At 39.4% G+C, this 15,949-nt stretch overlaps 2 long non-coding RNA genes across 4 annotated transcripts; one reads left to right on the top strand and one right to left on the bottom strand.

The window, feature by feature from the left end:
• Window positions 1-1,406: 1,406 nt before the first annotated feature.
• Window positions 1,407-8,116, top strand: LOC121064610. 3 transcript variants are annotated; one of them, XR_005816580.1, is made up of 4 exons: window positions 1,407-1,566; window positions 2,515-2,588; window positions 2,783-2,934; window positions 6,964-8,116. It is a non-coding gene; the product is annotated as an uncharacterized LOC121064610 (long non-coding RNA). The 3 variants fall into 3 exon arrangements; XR_005816578.1 differs by lacking the exon at window positions 1,407-1,566 and adding an exon at window positions 2,360-2,413 and having other exon boundaries at window positions 6,964-8,111; XR_005816579.1 differs by lacking the exon at window positions 1,407-1,566 and adding an exon at window positions 2,360-2,413 and having other exon boundaries at window positions 2,783-2,888; window positions 6,964-8,110.
• A 65-nt stretch (window positions 8,117-8,181) lies between these two features.
• On the bottom strand, window positions 8,182-12,740 carry LOC121064611. The gene is made up of 3 exons (XR_005816581.1): window positions 12,663-12,740; window positions 9,540-9,619; window positions 8,182-8,864 (listed from the first exon to the last, which is right to left on the bottom strand). It is a non-coding gene; the product is annotated as an uncharacterized LOC121064611 (long non-coding RNA).
• Between the last annotated feature and the right edge of the window lie 3,209 nt (window positions 12,741-15,949).

The following is a 15,949-nucleotide window of genomic DNA, read 5'->3' on the forward strand; positions in this document are numbered from 1 at the left end:
TAGTTGTCTGGTTTTAAAGCATAAAAAAATAGTATTGCAAGTGAAACTTGCTCTACCGTACCTCTTGTAAGTTGGTTTATCAGGAGAGCAATGAAATTCCAGTTCTTTCTTTCCCCTAGCTTCCCTGTCTGTACCAGGGTTGCCCCATGCTGTATTCTGCACCTGGGACGGGGCAACCTTGGCTGTACGTACAGACTGTGGTACAAGAGGCTGGGGAGCAGCCCTGTGGAAAGGGATCTGGGGGTTCTGGTTGACAGCAAGTTGAATTTGAATTACGTGTACCCTGGCAGCCAGGAGGGCCGACCCTGCCCTGGGGTGCCTCAGGCCCAGCACTGCCAGCCGGGTGAGGGAAGGCATTGTCCTGCTCTGCTCTGCGCTGAGCAGCCTCACCTTGGGCACTGGTTTTGGGTGCAACGGTAAGAAGGATATAAAACTGTTAGAGAATGTCCAAAGGAGGGCTGCAAAGATGGTGAAGGGTCAAGAGGGGAAGACACATGAGTAGCGGCTGAGGTCCCTTGGTTTGTTCAGGCCAGAGAAGAGGAGACTGAGGGCAGACCTCATGGTGGCCTGCAGCTCAAAAGCTCTACAAATAAAAAAGGAAGTTGACTGAGGGAATAAACAAAATAAAGTGCAATACTGAACAAGATGCCATGTAATTTCTCTGTCTTGTATATCAGGGAGCCTGAATTATAACCACAAGAAATTTAGAAGTGCTTATTCAGGAACACACACAACGTAATGTATGTCTCTGAAAGACACAATACTTGAGTGGGCTACTAAATTATTTGGTTATTAACTACCTACAAAGGTCAGTATTATAGCCAAAGGAAACGTGTGGAATTTGTTTTATGTGACCATGATTTTGAAACAGGAGAGGTCAACATTAAAGCAAATGATCATGAATCAATCCTCTCCTAACAGAAAGAATACATAGAAATTATCTGTTTCATGCTACAATTCAGTAAAAACACAGTAGAAATGACTCGGTGTTTGGGGGGGGGGGGGCAGGGATGAAAAAGGTTGTTTAAGAACACTCACTACCTACATGCAGAAACCAGAATAAAGAAAGGAATATGCACTGGTTCAAAGTTGTACTAAATCCTTCATCTTTACAGTGGAAGTGCAAAGAGATGTTTATAAACAGAAGAAAGGCAAATTTTCTGGTAATAACCATAAGTTCAAAGATAAGCTGCAGAACAAAATGCCTGACCTGTTTAGATATGCTTTTACTGTAGTGCAAAAGAAAAAGTTCAGAACCTGCTTGTAATGATGCAGTATGAGCTTGAATCAAAACATCCTTGTTAGGATGATGATACCTTTTTTTTTGCTCTTGCCCATACCACACCATCATAAAAAGGAAAGCTACAAATAAATTCACTTCTCTCTTGCTGTCTTAGGAGCTAGGTTCGTTCTGGCTCAACGTGTGTGCGGCCTCTGAAGCAGAATTTAAAATTTCCAGTGGTGTTACATTTTCCTCCACAAGAGGGAGATGTCCTTTGCTTGATGCTCTCATGAAAAGGAGAGAACATGATTTTGAGACGTGATCAGGGCAGCAGAATCAGAGCGGTGTGTATATATCCGTGCCCACAGCAATAGTCCTAAGAAGGACAGGCTTAGCTCCAGTGAAGAACGTCAGCTACACGTTCTGAGTGATGCTGTATAATAGCCTGCTGCAAATTCAGATCAAGACGAGGTTAAAGTCCAAACATTCCCATCTCCTTATAGGATTGTCTTTGTGCTTGAATTAGAAAAAAGATTTTTTCTAATACTATTTCCAGTATATAATACCATATATAAATACCTAATTCAAAAGAATGATGAACATCCTTTTTGGAACTTCCACATTAAATATAAATAATAAAGTTAATAATAGCTAATAAATTAACTCTTTCGTGGAAATGAAAAAAAAAAAAAGTTCTGTTTGAATATTGGGGACATTCTCTGACCTCAGACTTCCCCTTTTTCATTTTTTTTTTCAAATAAAACCTGTGAAATCTCCTAGTCTGTCTGCTGTTTGGTAGTGAAGACCTATTTATAAAGCCACTCTTCAGAAAATACAGCACTTAGTTCAAATCAGTTGTCTGCAGACCTTCTGCCAAAGTGATATCACTACATGGTCAGCTCTAGCTTTTGTTTTATATATATGAACGTATACATATGCTGTTTTTCCATATCGTAGTTGGATTAAATTCTGCTTTAACTACCTTCTAGAGTAATTCCCTAGCTCTGCCCACTTAGTGGAATATCAAGCTATCCTTACCTTTCATTTCAGCTGCTGACAAGTTTATGACACCCACATGCTGCCAGTAGTTCTGTCGATACATTAAGGTGCTCTGAATTAGCTCCTGCCAGTAATAGTTACAAGGGTATACATAGAAGGGGCAAGATCCCTATAAGCAGTTGCTAGCAAAAGGTAGCAAGTACAGAAGGGTGTGGGTGATTCATATTCCTTTCTTCACTGTGCTTATTTTCCTCTCAGACAGAGCAGCTGTATTAGTTGTAGTTTTGTTACAGATCTGGATGGTAGAGGTACATGCTGGCCTATTGACCTCACTCCATATGTCTCAGCTATTCTTCCCCAGAAATGAGTAAGTAGTAGCAGACTTGACAGTCTTCCCACCTTCCATTCATGCCCTTGTTTGTCAGCTGTGTGGTTTCTGAACCCTGTTAGGTTGCTCGCTAGGCTTGGCTAACAGCACTTGTGCTAGTTATGACAGAGTCATCTTACACCTTTTCACTGCACAAGCTTTGTCTCTTCCTTCTTCTGTGGGACCACGTTCAGGCATGGACTTACACGGATCTGAGGAGGAAGTTACTGATGCTGCAGCAATTCCAGTTGACCCAAAATATACATGGAAAATATCCTATAATTTACCTCATGGCTGAAGGTGAGAATGAGTAGAGCAAGAAATCGAGGGTTCATTCTTGTTCCAGGTAAGAATCTGGACAACAAACTTTCAGAGCCCAGGGTCTGACCAGCCTTAGATATTGCTGTAAACCTCCTCTTTCTGGCAGCTCAGGAGCAGCAGAGAATAAGAAGTGGAAAGATGAACTCTCTCTGGAGTTATAAGAATCAATATCTTAATTCTGTTCAACAAGCAGCTATTATTTTCTTCCACAATAAGATTCTATGCCAAGAAAGTCAGCTGAGTACCTTGAACAAATAAGGTTTATTCCCCTAAAAGACAGAATGCTAGAAAACAGTTAAGACCAAACTGCCCCAAGACGGGGAATCATAAGGACAAACGTGACTGAGATTTATCCCCTCTCCTCTGTTAGATAGAGTTGTGCTCCTACAATTTATCAAGGCAACATAAGTAAACGTTTTGACTTTGAATGCAGAAAACATTTACTTTTACAAATGGCTTCACAAGTAATCTAGCTGCTGCCTGTGGGACTAGTCATGGAATAAATGGCTGCCAAAACAGGTTTAAGCTGTGGGAATGTGGAACAAAGAAGAGGATCTAGGAAACAATTTATTTTGGCTTTATTTAAGGCATTTCAGAAGCTGACTACATGAAGTATCTGGTTTAGTGAGTCATTGTAAGAAATATGCTGCCATACTGTTGGATGCAACCTGCAAAGAAACACAACACAGATATTGTTAAAACTCATGCCATCTTTACTGGAACTATTCCAGCCTTGTTCAGACAAACATACTCTCACAGTAACACTATTTCAGCTTGGGGTGAGCAGTGTTAACTGATTCTTATATATCAATATAGCAAGAATTGGTTTGACCAATTCACAGTGGTTAAAAACTATTACAGTCAATGGAGATTTGTAATTAACTTTTTTGTTTGTTTTTTTTTAATAACCAAAATAGGCATTTTTCCTAAGCCTTTCTCTTTTTATTATCTTTCCTTCCAATGGTCAGTAATGAAAGGAGAGTAAAAGCAGAAAATACTACAGAATCAGAAGAGTCAAGTTAGGATGTAACTAAAAACATGGAACGGTTTAAAGCTATAAATAAACAGATTTTAATAATCACATTAATTATGAAAGTCAGAGAGAGGAAAGTCAGACTGCAGCTGTGATCACCCTGCTGTTCCCAGCTCTGGCTAATGGCCACTTCTGGCCCTATCTTCTCATCACTGCCCTTCACCTCCTTCGTTAAAGTCCTTCCAAATGCAATGGAAATGCACAGAGAGCCAACAGTAAAGGAACTGATGTGGAACCAGGGAAGAAATCAGCACTCTGTGTGCAGGAACAATACCAGCCTTTCTGCAGCAGCTATACTAGCAGAAAACATACAAAGATTTAAGGAAGCAGGTTTTTCCCCTTTTTCCCTTCATATACCAACAGTTTATTTCTTCTTTTCAATTTCTTTTCTTTGTTATTTTTTCCTAATCTTTCTCTCTCTCTCTCTTTTTGTCCTGGTTTCAGTTAGGACAGAGTTAATTTTCCTCCTAGTAGCTGGCAGGGTGCTGTGTTTTGGATTGGGATGAGAAGAGCACTGATAACATGCTGATGTTTTGGTTGTTGTAGAGCAGTGCTTACACCAAGCCAAGAACTTTTCAGCTTCTCGCTCTGTCCTGCCAGCAGGCAGGCTAGGGATGCAGCAGGAGCTGGGAGGGGACAGACCCAGGACAGCTGACCCAAACTGGCCAAAGGGGTATTCCATACCATCTGACGTCATGCTGAACAATATATAGGGGTGGCTAGCCAGGGTGGGGGGGCCGGCTGCTCGGGGATAGGCTGGGCATCGGTCAACGGGTGGTGAGCAATTGCATTGTGCATCACTTATTTCGTACACATTATTATTAATAATACTATTATTATTATTATTATTGTTATTATTTTTTCCTGTCTTAATAAACTGTCTTTATCTCAACTCACAGGCTTCACTTTCCCGTTTCTCTCCCCCATCCCAGAGAGGGAGGGGGGAGGGTGAGCGAACAGCTGTGTGGTGTTTAGCTGCCAGCTGGGCTAAACCACAATACTTTTTTTTTTTTTTTTTTACCTTTTCACTGCCACAGTTAGATTCATTTGTTAGATAGAATAGTTATTATATATAATTAGATATATATATATATAAAATAGATATAATTAGATATATTCATTTGTTAGATAGAATAGAATTTGTTAGATAGAACAGTTAGATACACTATACAACTTTAAGGACAGCAATTTATTTTCATTGCCTTCTTCTCCTCCTCCTCCCCCTCACAATTGTTGTAATGACTTGCACTAATTAAGTTTGAACAAATTCTTCATTATGTTCCTAGATTTTCTGTGGTGTGATCACTTAACCTGCAAATTATAATTGCAGCTTTGGTGCCCATGCAGATTGTTCATTATAACTGGTACCTACTAACTCCCTTTTAGTTGTCATTATAGCTTTACAATCAAGGAAGCTCAGACAGTTCCATTTTAAGAATAAAGAGGATACACTCTAAAAAGAAGAAGCACGTTTCTTCTTCAAACCCATATTGCTTTCATATAATGTTTTTACCTTTTACAAAAAGAATCTACTCAATGATAGCTGGGTGAGTGTGGTAAGAATTAGAACACAGTTTGAAATCAAACCAGTACCTTTGAGCATATAAGAAATGGGCCAAAAATCAAACCAATGTTTCTAGAGCTGAAAATTTGACCCAAGCATATTTTCAGGAGGCAGCTCCGCCTCAGCACTTGCAGCAGTAACTGTAGTTCTCTGCACTGAAGAGATGTCTGGTGGATGTTCTAGGCCTCCTCGCAGTGATTTAACTTCCTTGCAGCTTTCCAAATAATGAAGAGAGTGGTCTGAGACCAGAGATAGTGATTCAGGAGGAAAGCGCCACAATGCAAGGAAAACTCAAAACCAATTGATTGGAGCTTCCCCAAGAAAGGAGGGATGAGGTGCGAGGTGAAAGAAGGCTCTAGAAAAGGTTCTGGATGGTTCTAAAAAAGGCTAAATAGGCCCCAAAAGTTTGTGGGTTGTGTTTAGCAAGGTGCATAAATCCTGGACATGTATGCAAGCTTCTTGCCCCTGCAAAGCACATTTACATGTGCCATTAGAAGCTGCCACTCCTTCTGCAGAAATATCCTGCCACTGCAGAAAGTTTCAAACATGAAAAATAAATCTAGTAATTTTCACAGAATTTACTTAAAGTTTTTAATGGTGAGCAGCAAAAATTTTTTTTATTATTATTTTCTGTCATTCACTCTGAACTCAGGTAAAAGGGTGGAAACAAAGTTACTGAGTTAGAAAATTATTTGGATCTGCGATATTTTTGAATTACCAGAACACCACTGATGCTGGGTAAAAATAGAACCACGTTCTCTTCTGCTATAAATGGCAGAAGTTCATACAAATTGACACTGCTGTATTGCCACTTAATAACCTAACTTAGAGATGAAGAAGTAATTTGCTTCTTTTACTTTTTTATCTTTTGTTGCTTGTAGCATCTCTTGTGCATTTAGCTTTTCATTTCCAATAGCACCTAGAAACCTTCTGAAAGGTTTTAAAAAATTATTGACTTAGTGTCTGTACCTGTAGTCCTTTATTGGCTATGTTAATTAAGCTTTAGTTAGTAGTCATTTTGCTCTGATTTAAATCTAATCTTTTTTTCTTTATCATCAGACAATTTTGCTCTGTATTCTCAGACCCGAGAGCTGTTGCAAGAAAGAGAGACAGCAACTTGTGGGATCATAACCTTTGTGATTTCCTACACAGTTTAGATGAAGGCAGAGTGAGAATTTAAGCTAGAACCATTATTCACAGGCAAACCCTCTTAATAAACATGTTTCAAAACAGATTTCAGCTGTGCCATCCTTTAAAATACAGGATGGAAGTTGCCCAGGAACTACAGAAGTAGATATATTTAGAGACTAGAGTAAAATAACTATTTAAGCAAAATCTGCTTGCAGATCTGCATAAACAACTGTCATGAGTGTATCATTAGCCAAATGGAACTGCATTTATGTGTAACTTCTTCAGGCTTCAAGAATTGAAGCATCACTGATATTTTTTTATAATAGAGACCATGCCATGGAGTCATTGAAAACGGGTAAAAAGGACTTCAACCAGACCCAAGGAGTTCATCTCCATGGCAGGATCAAATCTGTTCCTGACAGAGAACCTCATCTCCAAATCATCATGGAAGAGACAGTTTGTGGTACTGGAATAAGTAAGACAGTGGTACTGAAATAAGTCTCTAGAGTGGATCCACTTCTCTATGTGCTTTTCTGTCTGCACTATATTTACTTCTTACAGGAACTTGTACAAAGTGCAGATTTGCCAGAGAGTGGCGAAGGCCTCTGATAGCCCTCACCAACACATCATTTCCACCAGCAGGCCTTTCTTAGCCCCGTGCAGACTCCATTTGTCTGGGGGCTATTCCTGCATAGTTACTGAGGAAGGCAGCGAATTCCAATGATGAAACAAATCTTGCTACCAGCACTAGCTCTGTCCTACGACCATTTTATACAGTGCATTCCCAGGCTAGCAGAGCTTTTTCAGTGCAATCATCACAGGAACATTCTGCAGCTCATCCAGCAGAGTCCATCAAAGTGGTGCTGTCTTCTCCTTTCTAAATTGCCTTTTCCCTCTGGCTGTTCTCCTCCCTTACTAGGCAGTTTGCAATGAAACTTCTTTACCTGTTTATCCTTTGTTTCTTGTTCATTCCTCCTTGCTGCTGTCCTGATCATGGCCAGCTGTCACACAATTCTCCATCCTGCCATATTTCATCCTTCCTCCTCCCTATCTTCCATGTTACTATCTCCTATGTTAATAAACTCTCTGGGATCTGGAAATCTGTTCAGTGTTTCACATTGTATTGCACTTGTGGTTACTACTGACTGGTGCAAAACTATTGTGTGTAACACTCACAGTCATCCTAAACTAGACGCAAGTCCAAAAGTTCACCGTTTCATTGTATATTGACAAACATTCAGCTAGAAAGTGTCCCAGACTTGCTGTAACCCTGACTTCACACCATGGCACTAACAAATTGCCCCAACTGAGCAATCTGTTTCCACCAGTGAGTATGCTGCTTCAAAAGCATAGAGAAGCCCTGTTGCATCACAGAATATGTCTAGATACATTTAAAGCTGCGATTGCACAACTACTGCCAAGACTTTCACAACAGATAATATGAACAACAACAACAAAAAAAATCAGGTACTGGGGTGAGGGGTTTGCTGGAAAGTTTATTTCAGTTGTTGCCAGATCTGGGGAACAGAAAACTTTCAGCAGTTCTGTGGAGGAGCACTGGCACCAGCACTGGCAGAGTGCTGCATGTTCCCCTTGCAGCAGAGGGGGGTTAACTGCAGTTCAAGCCGGCAGACTGGAGAGAGGTGGGCAGGGAAAGCCCAGCCACCATGTGAGAAGATGACACTGGGCTAGCAAGGTCCCAGGAGTGAGCCACGTGGCCCTTGATGGAAATCGCTGGCCGCCCTCATCCAGGTGAGCACATTCAGAATGGATCTACACCCCAAATAGAACAATGCTACTTAAATGAATTAAAAAAAAAAAAAAAAAGTTAATGAAGCAAGACTTGTGCTAATAAATGGTAAAAAATAGCTAAAAGGCCTGATTCACACTCGTCTAGAATACAGCTTCCTTCAGGAAGAAGTAGGCTGCTAGGTCATGGAGTTCGGTTTACTGGTTGTATTGACACTGGCTTACTCAACTAATTAAAATCCTCATTAGTGATCTTAACTGAAAATCTGCTATTTTCAGGTCAGGTTTCTGCCTGCGTTCATTTGTACGATCCTGGGGTTAAAGCACAGAGGCTCAGCAGCAGAAAATAGCTCTTCCCAGCTATCTCACTGTCTCCTGGTGCGTCCTTGACAAATGACTTACCTCTCTGACTTTCTTTGCCATGCTGTAATGTGCAGACAAGAACTTCCTACTTGTCAGACACACAGAATCTAATTTCCTGGTATCCAAAAAATAAGGTGACGGAGAAAACAGGATTAGTTTTATATATTCAGACATTGACATTAGTCTGAGCAGTCTGTGAGCATAAATAGGGCAACTGGTTAAGTACCCAGAAGAGTTTATGATGCAACAGATTTGAAGCTGTATGTGCACAAGCCATAAAAGCTCTCTGAAAGCCTGTGACTGGCATACCTAGCAATAACACTGGTGGGTGCAATACAGACTTGCTTGATTAAGAAAGAAGAGTAGAGGACTTTCACATGGAGGTGTATGGATCTGTACATGAATACTGCTGGAAGTCAGGCTCTGAGTCACCACTTTCCCCTAAAGCACACTGAACAAGTTTTCCTTGGCTTACTATGTCTTTAAAGGTTTTACACTGGTGTTCTTTAGGTAATCAGTTCATAATACTGTGTTTATGCAGCACACTGTAGGGTTTCTACTTTTAGAGAGATTTTTCCAAGCAACGGATGCTAAATAGGACTGTTAAGATTTACGGTGATTGAAATTGGTGAATCTCCATTAAATAAGCTGAATATGCTTACTTAAAACAAATAAAATGGTATGTACATTAGCATTTAATATGTCTGTCTCCTCCCCATTATATTATGAACAAAGTTCAAATTGGGTCTAAGAATGTCTGAAAATTTTGTTTCTGTAATGAAAACCTTACCTTGGTATCTTGTCACCAAGGATGTTTTGCAGTTTCTTTGCTCCAAATTCAACCCATACCTGAATATGTGTATTCTACATCTGGAGACATGAAAAACAATATAATGAAGAAACCTCCACTTTTTTTTTTTTACGGTAATTGCTATATGGCTATTTGTATGTCATCTCTTTAAACACTACTGATTAATATTCCATTTTCTAATTAATCGTTATTACTAATTTCCCCTTTTAATAAAGGAAATACTAGTGTAACTCCCACTAAAATAAATAGCCTTTAGCTTTTGCTTTACTAGAGAAGAATTGGACAGTACTCAGTTACTCAGATAACAACAAATCTATATATTCCATTATTTTTAAACATGGAACAGAAGTTCTTTTATAAATTAAAAATCCAAATACTTTATAGCACTATATGTGTCAACTGGAGTTAAACTTTTTTTTTTTTTAATATATATGACGTAGGAAATAATCACTCAGACATACTCAGAAACGACTTCCAGAGCCCAAAGAAAAATATAAATCAGGAAGAGGGGAAAAAAAAAAAATCTTGTACAAGGTACAAGAACATGTACCTTGTCACTAAGCTAAATGATGCATTAAAAAAAACTATTGGCAAAAGAACAAGATTAAGTGTTTGCCCTACTATTTTCTACCTGTAAATCTCAGACAATAACCATCAATGCAGCTGCACCAATCGGGGTTGCTGAAGAGTTTGAACCCCTGACTGATGTACCTGCACCAGCCATTTCACTACATCAGTGCAAGAAAAAGCCTCACCAGTGCAGCAGTGCTCTGGGGCTCATGGCAATTGCATGTGACAGCTTGCTAGAGAAGATATTCCTGCACGGGCAGCCAAACTCTCAGCAGAAACAGCCCTGTGTTGTCCTGGGAAGGGCCATCACAGTGCTTTTGGGCACAATGCTGGCAGAGGGCCGGTGCAGGGCAGATGGACAAACCACAGCGGTCCTTCCCAGCAGCTCCACGGGGCAGCTGCATGTCCCACGTGCTGAGCCCCACGTCCTCCGGAGAGTGCTGGATGGGTGGGTTCAGGAGCTCTGTCCTGCACGGAACCTGGCTATGCCATATGGGAAATCCCACATGGTCTGGGATATTTGGCAAGGCTGGCATCTGGCAATGCCTAAGCAATGCCTGCAGCGGGAGCCCAAGCCCTGAGCTCTGTGCTTTCAGAGGATAAAGAGGACCCTCAAAAGTCTCTGACACTGTTGGGCACTTGGGATGGACTCTACAGCTATAAGCTCAGGGGCTGCTGATTTCTAGAGACTGTTTAGTCTTCCAAAAAGCGTTATGAATTAGTGTCATGTTATATGCTGTATTAAATATACAGCATTATCTTTACAGATGGTTTTCAAAAAATGTATGTCTCCACTTGGAAGGAATGAAAGAACTCTGGACAGAGCCAGATGGAAAATATAGAAAATGCTATGTGAAGCTTTGTGATGACACAAGAAGCAATTTGGGAACCAAACAAACAAACAAAAACCACCAAAAAATCTGCTCCGTATTTTGAAATCAGACTATAAAGCACATGTCATAAGAGCTTTTATTCTTATATTAGTGTTCCCTAACTGCTGAGAATACTTGCACACTACAATACCATTGCTAAATTCCTCAGGCTTTTCTATATTTCTCACATTAGTGTAGGATGAAAAAATAAATAAATAAATAAAGGAAAGATTTTGGAGAACATACTGCCCCTGTACAAGATATGAAAATTCCAGGGCATGAGTTGATTTGGATGTGGCTAACCTCTGGTGAGAAGCAGAGAGTGATCCAGTTTCAAGGTCAGGAAGTACTACAGATTAAGAACTGCTACAATTTCCCATGCTTCTTTACTGTTATTATTCTTATATTATTTCCCTGTGAATAAGTTATTTCTTCATCTTCCCAAATCCATGGTCTGTCCTGTGACTTAGATCCTCTTTACCACTCTAAATTTTTAACCAATATATCCTCTGGAAAAAGTGCTGCCCAAACTCAGCCCCAAGCTGGAAGTTCCTGGGATCAGAAACCAGAGGCTCCCAAGGTTCTTCCCTGAGATGTCACACAATGGGTCTGAGTTTCACTGTCATTTGTGACATAACTGCTAGATCTTTTCTCTATGTTCCATTATGGAATACTACAGCTTTGTAGAAGTTCTCTTATAAAACACTGTCATCCCCAAACATTGAAGAATTATGCCTCCATTCAAGCCTCCAAAACCTGGACTTAAGTAGTGGCTTCAAAGGCTAAGATTTACAATATTTTCTATTAGTTTTATTTTCCTGAGCCAATAACTCATGTTTGGAAGTTGTTTTCTTTTTTTTTTTTTTTTTTCTTCAAGCATTTTAATTTATCTGAGATTCATAATAATATGTCTCTTAAAAATAAAAATAAAAACACATGACTCAATAAAATTTGAAGAAATGCAACGGTGCTTGCAGTATTTATAATTTTAAGGTTAACCATATCATAGCAACAGAAATGTTAAACAATACAACAGTGGTGATCTCATTTTAAAGACAGACAAAATGAGAAAATAAAACTAATGGCTTTCAAAGTTGCACCAGAAGTTACCACCCAGCGCAGAACTAGAGTAACTGTCATTTTCCAGCCAGACCATTAAGGTGCAAGGGGAAGCATGAGCTGGGCAAGGGATGCTACACAATAAACACAGTGCATGAAACTGGTGTGAAACATCCTGTACAAAAATGGAGTATAATAAGGAGTTCAATATTCAGAGCAAGGAAAATGTAAGAGCTACAAAGGTGGGCTAGATGATCTCCAGAGATCCCTGCTGACATCAGTGATTCTGTGACTATGTGCACACACAGTTCTGTGCATCTTCTATTCACTGTTGGCATGTGGATTGTTCACAAAAACTACAAAAAAGGTGTAAGGTATTTTCTGCCATGCACTGACTTTTGTCAAGTCAAATAAATAATGTTCTCCGTAATGTAGTAAGCAACATCAAAGGAGAGCAGGAAGAAGTTTTGAGATCACACAAACCAAAGAAAAAGTAACTATAGCATCACTTCAATAAATCCTCCATGGTTTAGTACTAGTATTTTTACAATTGCTCAGTTTAATACTGATGTTAAAAGCATCACAAAGGTAAGCCACCCACCTTTACTATGTGTAAAATGAAACTCTAAAGACCCCCCTCTTGTGGATAATTTGATCCCATAAGGGCAGGATACATATCTGGAGGTTTGAAAAATGAGAATTTAGGGAATATTTTTGGCTGCAACAGCAAGCGACATCATGGGACAGCTTAAGATAAACCAAAGATAACTGAGTTATAAATCATTATCCAAATCAACAATGAATTTCTTGGAAAAGGCCAAAGCACTATGTACAATTCTCTGGTTATTTAGACACAGATTGGATTCCTTACGGTAAATAGGATAGTGTGGGCTGTTAACTTAAACAGTTCAGGCATTGTATTTCAACATTGACAGTAGTCACCAAGAATGTCCATAAGTAACAAGTAAAAAAAGTCAAGATGTAGATGAGGTTAACCAAGGTTAACAACAATCATACACTAAACATCATGTCAGGATCATAACTAAACAGAAAGATTTAGGGAGTAGGTTAAATGCAACAGTATTAGCAAATCCTCCCCCACAGAGTGATTCAATCCAGTTGCATAAATGTTTTAACTATAGTGCAATCAACATACTCAATGCATGATGACGCAGGCCTTACAAAAGCTAATGTTAGCATCATTTATTCTCTTTTCTTGCTGTTAGGGCCTGTTTTTTAAAAGGCAAGGACAGGTCCTTTTTGTTAGTATGTATTAATATATACAAGAAATAAAACAAGACAAACTGTTGGGTACACACAATGTTGAAATAATGTAGTGGGAGCAGAATATCATCAAACTCTTACACACCCTTCTCACTTGCAATTCCACATACTGGAAATTACATGCAGGCAATCATTGAAAGATTTATTAGAAGGCAATCCGATTTTGAAATTCTGCTCTCCAGAACAACCCTTCTAATTACATAGGCCCCAACCTCACTTTCACATTATGAAAGGCAAGCTGCCTGTGGCCAAAACAAACTAAACATATTTAGGCCCTTCCTGAGTACAAAATGTAACCAACATCTCTCCACTACCATATTAAAAACCACTTAACAAAGAACAACCACCAGCCCTCGATCCTATACCTGTACTTCTGGGGACATTCATGTTTCATCAACTGCATCAAACGCTCTCAGCTACACAGGTGAAACGAAGCAACTACTGTGCACCAGAAACAGCTAGCATTTACAAGCTGTAAAGTACAGAAGCAACCAGTTATCAAGGACGGAGTACTTCTAAGAAAATAGTCACTGCATTTTATTTTGGGTGTCTTGGTCCTGCTCCTCAAGGAATCCTACAACATTTCTTTCTAAAGAAAAAAATGGGTGCTTTCACAAATCTGCTTGATAACAAACACTATGGACTCAGAGACAGGGATTTTGTTAGATTAAAATCTCCCTTCCCCTCCTGATGTACTTATTCCTCAGTCTCCTCTTCCTCTCTGTTTCTTCCTCCCTCTTTCTCTCAAAAACGTCAGCTACTTTGTCTTTGAAATGGTCTGAGACACAGCTAATATACTAGAAGACAATGATCTCAACTTGTACTTAGCTTTGAAGGCCGGTGTTTCTGTTTCAGACCTGGGAAAGGACTCACATGCCGAAAAACTTGTTGAATTTTCCCTGTGATACAAGCTGATCTAATAAAAGATAATTCTTCCTCCACCAGCAAACTTTGTCTTGATTATGGTTGTAGGCTGTCATAACAACAGCACCACCATCGTTATTCTGCATGTGACACAGTCAATCAGTACATATTTTTTGTCTTTCTATAAGCGGTGCATAAATCTAAAATAAACCAAGAACTGTGGGCTTTTTTATTTTAGATAAATGGCTCAGAGAGAGCAGAAGAGAGCACTCCAAATCGTACTCCAGCCAGCCGAGCTGTAACTCAGACAGAAAGTGGAGGAGGCAGTGAGTGGGGCAGGGGTGGGTGAATTTGTGGTTTCAGAAGACATGTACAACCAACTGAATTAAAAAATTAAATTCAGAAATTGAAAAATTAAATTCAGAGTAAGGCAAGAACAGAGAGATATATTCAACCAATGGCACCAAAATGGCAAATAAACTCTTGAATTAAACTGGAATTACTTGTGGAAAAATGTTCAATTAAATTGAATACCAAACTTAACCAAACAGAGAGGATATACGGTTGAACACATTGGCATCCAGGTTTCTTTTTACTTCTGCTTTCAAGGGTTGGCATCTGCCAGGAGTATCTTTTTGATGAGAAAACAGAAGAGAAAGAAAACTTGTCTGTAACAAGAGGAGATCATTTGACAAACAAAGACAGGGGAGAACACAAGCATAGAGTGAAAAAGGACATGAGCAAAATAAGGCTGCCAAGAGAGGCTGCCTCTTGGGAGTGCTTGAATAAGTACACCGTGGGGGAAGGGAAAAGGAAGGAAATAAAAGGCATGCAAATATTTTGGCTAGAGGTACATGAAGAAAAAAATGAGTGGGTCTTAGAAACCCGATGCAGATCAAAGGGATCTGGTGAAGGAGATGGAAGGAAATGCCTCATGGCTTGGTCAGTGAGAGAGATTTCTGGGGCAGCATTAGAACCTCCATCCAAGATCGTACAGAAAATAATAATAATAATAGTCTTACTAATTATGGATCAGGAACAGAAATTTTTAAAAGTTTATTTTTAACCACTGTTTTCACATAATTTCTGTTATAAAATGTATAAATTTAATTTCACGTTTCAGCATATGTTATAAACTTCAGTTGCTTCTGGACCTGATGACTTTTTCACACATGCAGATTAGTTTATTTTGTTAAATGCTTGACCTGCTAAAGGTACAGCTGACACTACCATGTCAAATTTATTTCATTGATGTTTGCTAAAATACCTTTAATGAGTAATGGAGAACTGTTCCTCAAGTGTCTATTTCCTTGACTAAACTGCCTATTTAGAGAGGCATGTGGGGCCTATTTAAAGAGGTATGTGGGGGATGATCTTCACACATATTTTCAAACATCCATTTGAATCCATCAGGGTTTTATCCACACATTCATTCTTCACCCTTCTTTAAAGGACAGTCATAACAAGTAGACAACTGAATTCCAGCATAAATGCGCAGCTGCTAAGTGTCACCTTCTGCACAGGTGTAGTTGTACTCAGCAGTGGAGGGAGAAGCAATTCATGGGCTTGTCAGAGGTATAAGGAGAGGATTTGTCTAAAGGATCAAAAACACTTGTTTCAGTGATACACTACAAAAAGGCAGGGAGCTTAAAAGAAAAGCTTTTGAGATGTGCATTGCCTACTGTATTTGAAAGACTATTTCATTCTTTTTTTCAGGGTATTTAAGACATGAGTCCTGAG

This window comes from Cygnus olor, chromosome 2 (assembly GCF_009769625.2).
Source record: "Cygnus olor isolate bCygOlo1 chromosome 2, bCygOlo1.pri.v2, whole genome shotgun sequence".
In the NCBI taxonomy this organism is placed as follows: Eukaryota; Metazoa; Chordata; class Aves; order Anseriformes; family Anatidae; genus Cygnus; species Cygnus olor.